This window comes from Lactuca serriola, chromosome 9 (genome assembly GCF_051521515.1).
Source record: "Lactuca serriola cultivar US96UC23 chromosome 9, Lser_US96UC23_V15, whole genome shotgun sequence".
NCBI lineage: Eukaryota > Viridiplantae > Streptophyta > Magnoliopsida > Asterales > Asteraceae > Lactuca > Lactuca serriola.
In genome coordinates this window covers 83,845,126-83,854,977 of record NC_136416.1, presented here as the reverse complement: position 1 = coordinate 83,854,977, position 9,852 = coordinate 83,845,126, and positions in this window count along the sequence as shown.

Sequence of the window (9,852 nt, the reverse complement as noted above, 5' to 3'; positions counted from 1 at the left end):
GGTCCTAACAACCGAACTTGGGGACTATTCTCCTCTACTACCACTATCACATATAACATATAATGACAGCATATAAACATATCATCACACACTGTCAGACATATCTGGGGTGTCTGACCTACCCTTCGGTTCTAACAACCGAGCTCTACTACTATCACATATAACATATCATGCCAGCATATAACATATCAGGTAGTAGCAAACCTAGATGATATCACAATGACAATCATCTAACATACAACTCCTACTGGTGGGCTGGCATTGTGGCCGTAGACCCACCGCTACTGGAAGGTAGCTCACCTCGATCAAGTAGTTGCTGTCAAAGTGTATGGGAAGTCTCTGCCTGCTGCTGCTCCGGAAATCCTCCGGCTACAATCCCCACAAAATACTCAGTCAAAGCTGATATCTACTCTTAGGGTAAAATGATTGTTTTACCCCCAACCAAGTCCAAGTAAAAGTCAACATTCAGTTGACCTGACTCGCCGAGTTGGCCTACCAACTCATCGAGTCCATGCTTCTCTAATCCGACCCAAACCCCGACCCACTCATCGAGTCTAGCAAGAACTCGACGGGTTCTCCTTCAATCATAACATCGGGACCATCTTCATTCGACTTGCCGAGTTCCTTCATGAGCTCGTCGATTTCATCTCCAACATAAGAACTTGTCCAGTCTATGACTCGCCGAGTTATATGAACAACTCGTCAAGTCCATCTTCAGAGATTGGGAGATTGCTATGGACTCGCCGAGTCTGCTCATACCACTCGCCGAGTCCCATGGCTTCCAGGTCCCTTTTCGCGTCTAAACCAACAAGGTACTTCCTTCCTGACACTTACCCATTCACAGAAAGGGTTTGGTGTACAATGGTCACCGACTCGTCGAGTCTAACCTTGACCAATTCCATACAGTCGATTTAAATGAGATCTAACACACCAAAACCATTGATCTGGCCTCCTAATGTCCATTTTATACGTAAAGTTCCAAACTTGATGCACATGCATGGGGTTTTTAGCCATATAAAGTGTCCTACAATGTGCATGGGGCTCTCATGGCCCTAAAGTTGGCACCTTTATGCCATGAGACCCCACTAGAATCAGACTTTGCCCTCGAAGTCATGCTCCTCAAATAGTTCCGGATGCTGCTCCCGCATCTCAGACTCTGGCTCCCAAGTCATCTCGGTCCCTTTCCGATTTTCCCACCGAACTTGAACCAGGGGTACTTCTTTGTTCCTCAAAACCTTCACCTTTCGATCCATAATCGCAATTGGCCTCTCAACATAATTCAGGCTCGCATCTACCTGAATTTCCTCTAGTGGTACCACTGCCGTCTCATCGGCCACACACTTCCTCAATTGGGACACGCGGAAGGTGTCATGGATCTGGCTCAACTCCGCAGGTAGCTCTAAATGATACGCTACCTTACCCACTCTAGCGGTAACCCTGAAAGGGCTGATGTATCGGGGCCCCAGCTTGCCCTTGTTCCTGAACCGTGTCACCCCTTTCCACGAGGATACCCTCAGGAGAACGAAATCTCCAACCTGAAGCTCAAGCTCGGATCGTCGCCTGTCCGCATAACTCTTCTAGCAACTCTGAACCGTCAGTAACCTCTGCCTGACCTATTGAATCTTCTCATTTGTCTTTAGCACTATCTCAGTGTTACCCATCACTCGCTGTCACACCTCTCCCCAATAGATGGGGATCCGACACCTCCTCCCATAAAGAAGCTCAAAAGGAGGCATACCGATACTGGAATGGTGGCTGTTGTTGTAAGAAAACCCAGCCAAGGGTAGGTATGTGTCCCAACTTCCACCAAAGTCCATAACACATGCTGGAAGCATGTCCTCGAGCGTCTGAATCGTCTGCTCACTCTGTCCGTCTGTCTGTGGGTAGTAGGCTGTACTAAAATGCAATCGCACTCCCAACTCTTCTTAGAACTTCTTCCAGAATCTGGAAGTAAAACGCACATCCCGATCTGACACTACAGATGTCGGCACCCCATGCCGAGCTACCACCTCTCTCACATATATCTCTGCCAGCCTCTCCGCAGAAGAGCTCTCACTGATGGCAAGAAAGTGAGTGCTCTTCGTCAACCGGTCCATAATCACCCAAATTGCGTCGACACCTCGCATGGTTCTTGGCAACTTGGTGATAAAATCCATATAAATTTGTTCCCATTTCCACTAGGGAACTTCCAGTGGCTGCAACATGCCATGAGGACGCTGGTGCTCGGCCTTAACCCGACGACAGGTCAAGCACCTCTCGACTACCCAAGCAACGTCTCTCTTCATACAAGGCCACCAATAATCTCTCTTCAGGTCCAAGTACATCTTAGTGGCCCCAGGGTGGATCGAGAAACTCAATCTATGTGCCTCCTCCATTAGTGTACATCGAGCTCCGCCCATATAGGGCACCCAAATCCTCCCTCGAAAGGTCATAAGCCCCCGGTTGTCCTTCACAAACTCGGACACCTGCCCAATCACTCGCTCCCTCTTGCGGTTCTCCGGTCTTACAGCCTCTTCCTGGGCCTCTCGAATGATATCTAAGACTAGATTCATCATTGTCATCCTCAAACACACGTCTCGGATTGGGGTGCTCTCTACTCTACGGCTCAGGGCGTCGGCTACCACATTAGCCTTGCCCGCATGATACAGGATCTCGTAGTCGTAATCCTTCACCACATCTAACCACCTTCCCTGTCTCATGTTAAGGTTGGGCTAATCCATAAGATACTTCAAACTTTTGTGGTCCGTGTATATGGAACACCGAACCCCATACAGATAGTGACGCCAGATCTTGAGGGCAAACACCACCGGCCCCAGCTCTAGATCGTGGGTGGGATATCTAGTATCATGAGGCTTTAACTACCTCGATGCGTACGCTATCAAGTACCCTCTCTGCATCAGTACCGCACACATGCCAAAAATAGATGTCACACCCCCGAACCAGACGGCGGAAACGTCTGAGGGCTTGTGCGTGACTTCATCTTGAAATATCATTACAGTGAATATAAATGAAACATAACATCATCATTACCATGCATAATATAATACAACTGCCATTGCTTACATCAAGTACAATCTTTTAAATAACATTACCAAAACATTCCATGTAGGATGTTTAACAGTACACAAAACAAAATCCCTTATTCTTGTTGATTCTTCTGCTTAATGAGTCCCTGAGAATACAAGTTATTTTGAAAACGTCAACACACATAATGTTGGTGAGTTATAAGTATATTTGAGAAAATGATTTGTATAACTTTGTAATCACAAGAAAATCCTGTATTTTCTTAAAATAGTTGGTATGTTTATGTTTGATTTTGTATTAATGCTTGTGTGTTATTGTTTAATAGAACGTCAAAAGTGATTGAAGAGAATATAAATAGAATGTCCCCGGACAACCCGACGTTGCCCGTAAAAGAAGAATAGTTAAAGCTGTCGTACCAACACCGAGGTGGGGGTACCAGTGTGAGTAAGTTTTCGAGTAATCCAATCATAACAGAAAATAGATAATGCTGTCGTACCAACACCGAGGTGGGGGTACCAGTGTGAGTAAGGTTCCAAGTAATCCAACATAAAAGAAAATAGTCTTCCGCAAACTTCATAACGTTAATTCCTCTAAGTGAGCCGTCATTACCATACTAAATAATGACAATTTCGCCTGTCTTGGCGTTAGTGAACGCCGACTGAAAAATTGAATAAGGTTATAGCCACCCTAGACCGATGAAGTCTAACTGTAGCGAACAACTCTGGTGTGGGGTGTCATCCCCGTATAGATCTATATACAAAACCCCGCTCTCCCTCAAAGAAACTCTGATTATAACTACAGACTATGATCGAACACTTAATAGGTGTCAACCGACAAAACTCACTAGATCCTTAATCGAATTTACGCGAAGATTAAATAGCATAAAAGGCCCACTTTTTGTAAAAATGTCGTTCTTGGCCCAATAAGCCAAAAATTTACAATTAAGGCCCAATTTTTGTGAAAATAACAATTTAGTCCCCATTTTGTTCAAAACTTGTGGTTATGACTAGTTTGTGGTAAAAATAATATTTTAAACCCATTTTTGTCAAAAATATCATTTTTGGCTTGATTTTTGCGAAAACACACATTTTTCTGGTTTTTGGCTTTTCTGACCTAGTTGTTGGAAAATTTGTACAAAGTAGAAATTTGGATCCGTAAATTCTGAAAGTTTGGAAATTTTTTCTACTTTGTTCGCAATTTTTCTCATAATTTTTAATGGCCTCTAACATGTGTGAAATTGCTCACCTTCACAGGCTGGTCCGAAATTGTTTCACATCTGATAGGCAGTTTTGTAAAATTCGCCAAAAATTATAGAAAAATCGTATGAAAATGTGAGAGTAGTCATTTTAATGGTATAAACTTGAACATTTTGCATGTAAAACAGTTTTGAAAAATATTATCATTAAGGTGGCCAAAACAGTTCGAGATTAGACCAAAACTTTTTTGCCAAGGGCTGAATTTTGAGTTTAGTTTATAGATCTTTGAACACATCACTCCCTTTTGCTATTTTAAGTGCATAAATTCCAGATCTACAAGTTTACATGTATTATATGTGATAACACATACTTTTCTCAAGGTTTTCATGTAGATCCAAGTGATAACCTTAATATTCTTAACATATTTTTAGATTTATGAAGTAAATAGCACATAATCAACAAATAAGTCATGAAAAACACACATATTCATGCATATACACATAGATCTACATAAAGCAACTTGTATTCTCCCCCAAAACCCAATAAAAATTTGAAAGTAGGGGGTATGAACTCACCTTGAGGTTTCGATTTGGTTTTGATGAAGATTTGAGAGAAGATTTCGGTTCTTGATGAAGAATGAAATGAAGATCTCAGCCCTAGCAAGATCCTTGATGTGGTTTTCGAACTTAGATGGCTATAAGAAGAATGATCCACGAAAACATGGTGGTAAGAGGAGTGAATGAGGTTATAGATGAAGTATGTTACTTAGGTTTGTAAGATCTTACCACTATGTGAAACTTGAAATGATTTTCTTGATGATTTCCCTTGCATCCATGGTTTTTCTTGAGAGAAAATGGGTGGAGAAGTGTTGTGTGCTTGAGAGAATAATGGTTAAGTTTGAAAAGAGAGAGAGATTAGAGTGAGAGAGAGATGGCCGAGGGTTAGAGAAGAGAGAGGGAAAGGTAGGGGCTGACTTATAGGAGTGATGGGAAGAGTTTGGATATATGGGAGGTAATCTCCTTGGATGTATGTTGTACAAAAGTGAAGTGTCACTCCTTATTTCCCAAGGTATTTTCCCTTTTTTTATGTTAGGCCGAGAATGGGCTAGGAGAAAGGATATGAGATAGTTTGGGCCATTCCTTGACTTAGTTCGAATTTTTGGAGCCCAATTGATATTTTTTAGCCCATTGGGCCCTTATGAGAGTTCATGGCCCAATGGTGCTCAAGGGGGTAGTTTACAGCCCATTAGGGCTTATGAAACTAGTTATGGCCCATCATGGCCCAATAGAAATAAGATGGATCATTCTTAGCCCATATGTCCCAAAATACCCTAATTTCATGAATATGGGTCAAATTTAGGCCCAAATAGGTAGACTTGGCCCAAAATGAACAATTTTAAAGTTTAATGGTCCATTAGGCCCAATAAGAGAATCCTAGTCCATAATGAACTTAAGTCGGGATTTCTAGGGTTTCCAACCCTTATCTGAACATATGAGATGTATTTGAACGAGCATAGAGTATAGTATTCACTTAAAGTATAAGCTTTTACAATGAATGATGTTTACATGAGAATAGAATTTCCTAGCAAAATGCCAGTTGTGACAATAGAGCATCGCAATAAACCACAAAATTCTCCATTCCCTCCGGAAGGGCTAATATGGGAGCCTCACACAATCTCTGGCAAAGGGTCTTAAATGAGGTCTGTTGCTCGGGACCCCAAGTAAACGCGACGCCCTTCCGGGTCAAACTGGTGAGAGGGACGACAATCTTGGAGAAATCTCTGATAGTACCCGACCAGCCCTAGAAAACTCCTGATCTTAGTGGGGGATCTCAGCACCTCCCATTTCATAACTGCCTCAATCTTGGTCGAATCAACCAAAATACCATTCTGATTAACGAGGTGCCCCTTGAACTGGACCTCTCGTAGCCAGAAATCACACTTGAAGAACTTGGCATAGAGCCTCTCCGATCTCAGTACCTCAGAATCTCTCTCAGGTGCTCCTCATGCTGCTCTCTGGACCTCGAATACACCAATATATCGTCGATGAACACAATCACCGAATGATCCAGCATGGGCCTACACACCCGGTTCATTAGATCCATGAACGTTGCAGGTGCGTTGGTGAGTCTGAAGGGCATCACCATGAACTTATAGTGCTCATAATATGTCCTGAAGGCCGTATTTGGGACATCCTCCTCGCGGACTCTCGTCTGATGATACCCAGACCTCAAATCGATCTTGGAAAACCAAGATGCGCCCTGCAACTAATCGAACAGATCGTCGATCCTCAGAAGTGGATAACGGTTTTTGACCGTCATCTTGTTCCACTCCCGGTAATCAATGCACATCCGATGTAAACCATCTTTTTTCTTAACAAAAAGGATCGAAGCTCCCCACGGCGAGCTACTCGGCCTGATAAACCCTTTCCCCAGCAGCTCCTGCAGTTGTGAGGATAACTCCCGCATCTCTGGCGGTGCAAGGCGATAGGGTGCCTTGGCAATAAGAGCCGCACCCGACATCAAATCAATCTGAAACTCTACCTGCCTCTCGGGTGGCACACCAGGCAACTCATCAGGGAAAACATCTGGAAACTCGCACACTATCGGAACCTCAAAGATAGAACTCGATCTCTCCGTTGTAGCCCGCGTATCTATCACATACGCCAGAAACCCCATACATCCCTGCAGCAAAATCTGCCTCACCCTGGCAGCAGAGCAGAACGATGATCCAAATCTAGTACCCCTCGCCATATACTGTAAGTACTCCCCCACTAGGGTCTCGTATAGTCACCAGCTGACGCTCACAGTCGATCACAGCTCCAAATCGAATCAACTAGTCCATGCCCACGATGACACAAACATCCCTCATCGCGATCGGCACCAAATCTATCGGAAACTCAACTCCGAAAATCTCAAGCACACATCCTCGGATCATATCAGTTGCAAGCACCAGATGCTCATCGACTATGGAAACTTTCAGAGGTTGACTCAACGCCTCTCGACGGATACTGAGGTGACGACTAAAAGTTAATGATACGAAAGACCGACTCGCACCCGAGTCAAATAACACCATGGTAGGCACCAAACTCACAAGAAAAGTACCTATACACAATCACAATATAAGCACAAAATATCTCAACATAATAATATAAGAATATGTACCGGCCACTACGTCAGGTGCTGCCCGGACCTCCTCCGCTGTCAGCTGAAAGGGTCTCCGACGATCCCTCAATGTCTCGGCCTTCACTAGCCGGCTCTCAGTAGCATGCACAGAAGTAGGTGCAGATCCCTGGGCTGATCCCTGCACGAGCTGAGGGCACTCGGCCTTCTGGTGGCCGGTCTGGTTGCAATGGAAGCAAACCGAGAATCCCTTGGGGCAATCCTTCGCCATGTGCCCCTCCTTGCCACATTTATAGCAAATCCTCGAATGGCAAGAACCCTCGTGAATCTTGCCGCACTTGCTACAAGTGCGACTCTTCTAGCCCCCAACTTTGGTATCAGCGGGCTTGGCTCGCTTCGTCGCCGACTTCGACTGCACTAGCCTTCGGTCCCTACCCCGGGACTCCTCCTCCTCCTCCCTGGTCTGCAAATCAAGCTCAATCTCCCTCCTCCTGGCATTGGCCTGAAACTTGACCAATGTCCTGTACGAAGAGTTTGCCACGAACTCTCGTATATCCCTCCTCAGTATGCTCAAATGTGGGCTCACACGTGCCTGCTCGGTGGACACATGTTCAGGGAAAAACATCACCCTCTCATGGAACATCCTCGAAATCTCAGTCACTGACTCTGTCTTCTGCTTAAGAGACGGAAACTCCTGCGCCAAACGTTCCCTCTCCATCAGGGGAACATACTCGTCTCAGAACATCTGAACAAACTTCTCCCATGTCACTTCAACATGATCTGCAGTGGTAAAACCAGATGTCGCAAACTTCCACCAGTCCTTCGCTCCCAAGCGAAGCTGGTTCAGTGCAAACCGAACTCTCAAGTGGTCGGGACATGAACACGTGTAAAAACACCCCTCGATATCAGAGATCCACCTCATCGCAGCGATTGGATCCTGCGTCCCATCGAAATCTGGTGGCTTCGTGTTGCTAAACTCCCGGAACAACAACGAATCACCCCCTGAGGCCTAGCAGTTGCGACAGCTACAGTGGCCACGACAGCAGTAGCCTCAATAATAGCAGCATATCGTTCATCAAACGTCTGTATCAAGGTGGTCTTGATAGACCCAAACATCTCTGGAATCTTTGCTCGGATAGCTGCAGTCACCTCCTCGTGGATCATCCTCCGTATCTCCTCATCGGTACTCCCATTGTCCCCAGGATTGTGGCGAGTTCCCACCATGATGTCTCTGAAATACAACACAAAATTATCAGAAACTTGCTCGATCATACTCACACTCGATCACTCTCCCCTACTTGTTTCTTAGCATCCTAAGGATTCTTACTTGGATTGCTCACTGATCTGGTGCTTCCAGTAGTACGGGCCCAATACTAACTTCCACACCCCATCAGTGTTCACCCCAATTCCTTTTCCCCGGATCCCAATTACAAGTAATTTATGCCTCACAAGCTACTCTCACAAAAGACCTTCTCATTGGCTCGCTCCTGCTAAATACTCATACTCAAAGCTAATCATTGATAGTAGAAATCCCTAGGCTAAGGCATCACAAATTAGGCCACCCTAGTCCTAACATATGAATTACCTAGCCTATTCTCTAGCATGCATCATATCTCATAAAAATATATTGTAGCACAAAATGAGGGTATTTTGGGAAATCACCGCTCGGGCTCTGGCTGATTGTACACACTGCTCCGGCTCGTTTTCTCTTAGAATCTATCTCATTTTAGAAAATATTTGTCTCTTTTTGAAAATCTTTCTCAAATCCTCAGTTTGAGTCCAAACACACCCGAGGGTGCATCCGAATCCCTCAAACCAAGGCTCTGATACCAACTTGTAAGTTGTAACGACGTAAATTTTCAAACAAATTTTCTCATTTTTAAAACAAAAAATAACTCATTTCATAATTCCCAAAATCACATATGTCTTAAATGCCAACAAAGAAAACACAATCCCATAATCATAAAAACAATCTCTCGTCAGTGTGTACAATCATGTCGGTGCCTTGACGCGATCCTCGGAACTACCTGAAACACATAACACATAACACGGTAAGCATAAAGCTTAGTGAGTTCCCCAAAATACCACATACAACACTTTTTGCCACTCGAGGCTATAACTCTGTAGGACCCTCCGACCGATGTGTCTCAGTGGGACCCTCTGGTCCCACAACTCAGGTGGACCCTCTGGTCCCTCAACTCTACAACTCAATATAATATATAGTAAGCATATCACAGAACAAATAACAGGATATCTCAATACATAGCACATACACATAAGACCCTCTGGTCACACATAAATTACCACTCAAGGTAAGTATAGTGAGAAGACTCACCTCGTAAGCTAGCAGTGAAAACCTCACACTCGGAAATCTCGAACTCTACCCACCGGCCTAGCCTCCGCCTATCACATAATAATTATCCCTAATTAATATTGGTCTTCAAGAAGTTAGACTCACCCTTCTACACTCACAAAAAGGTAAAAAGCCATTTTACCCCTCCATAGGCTCAAT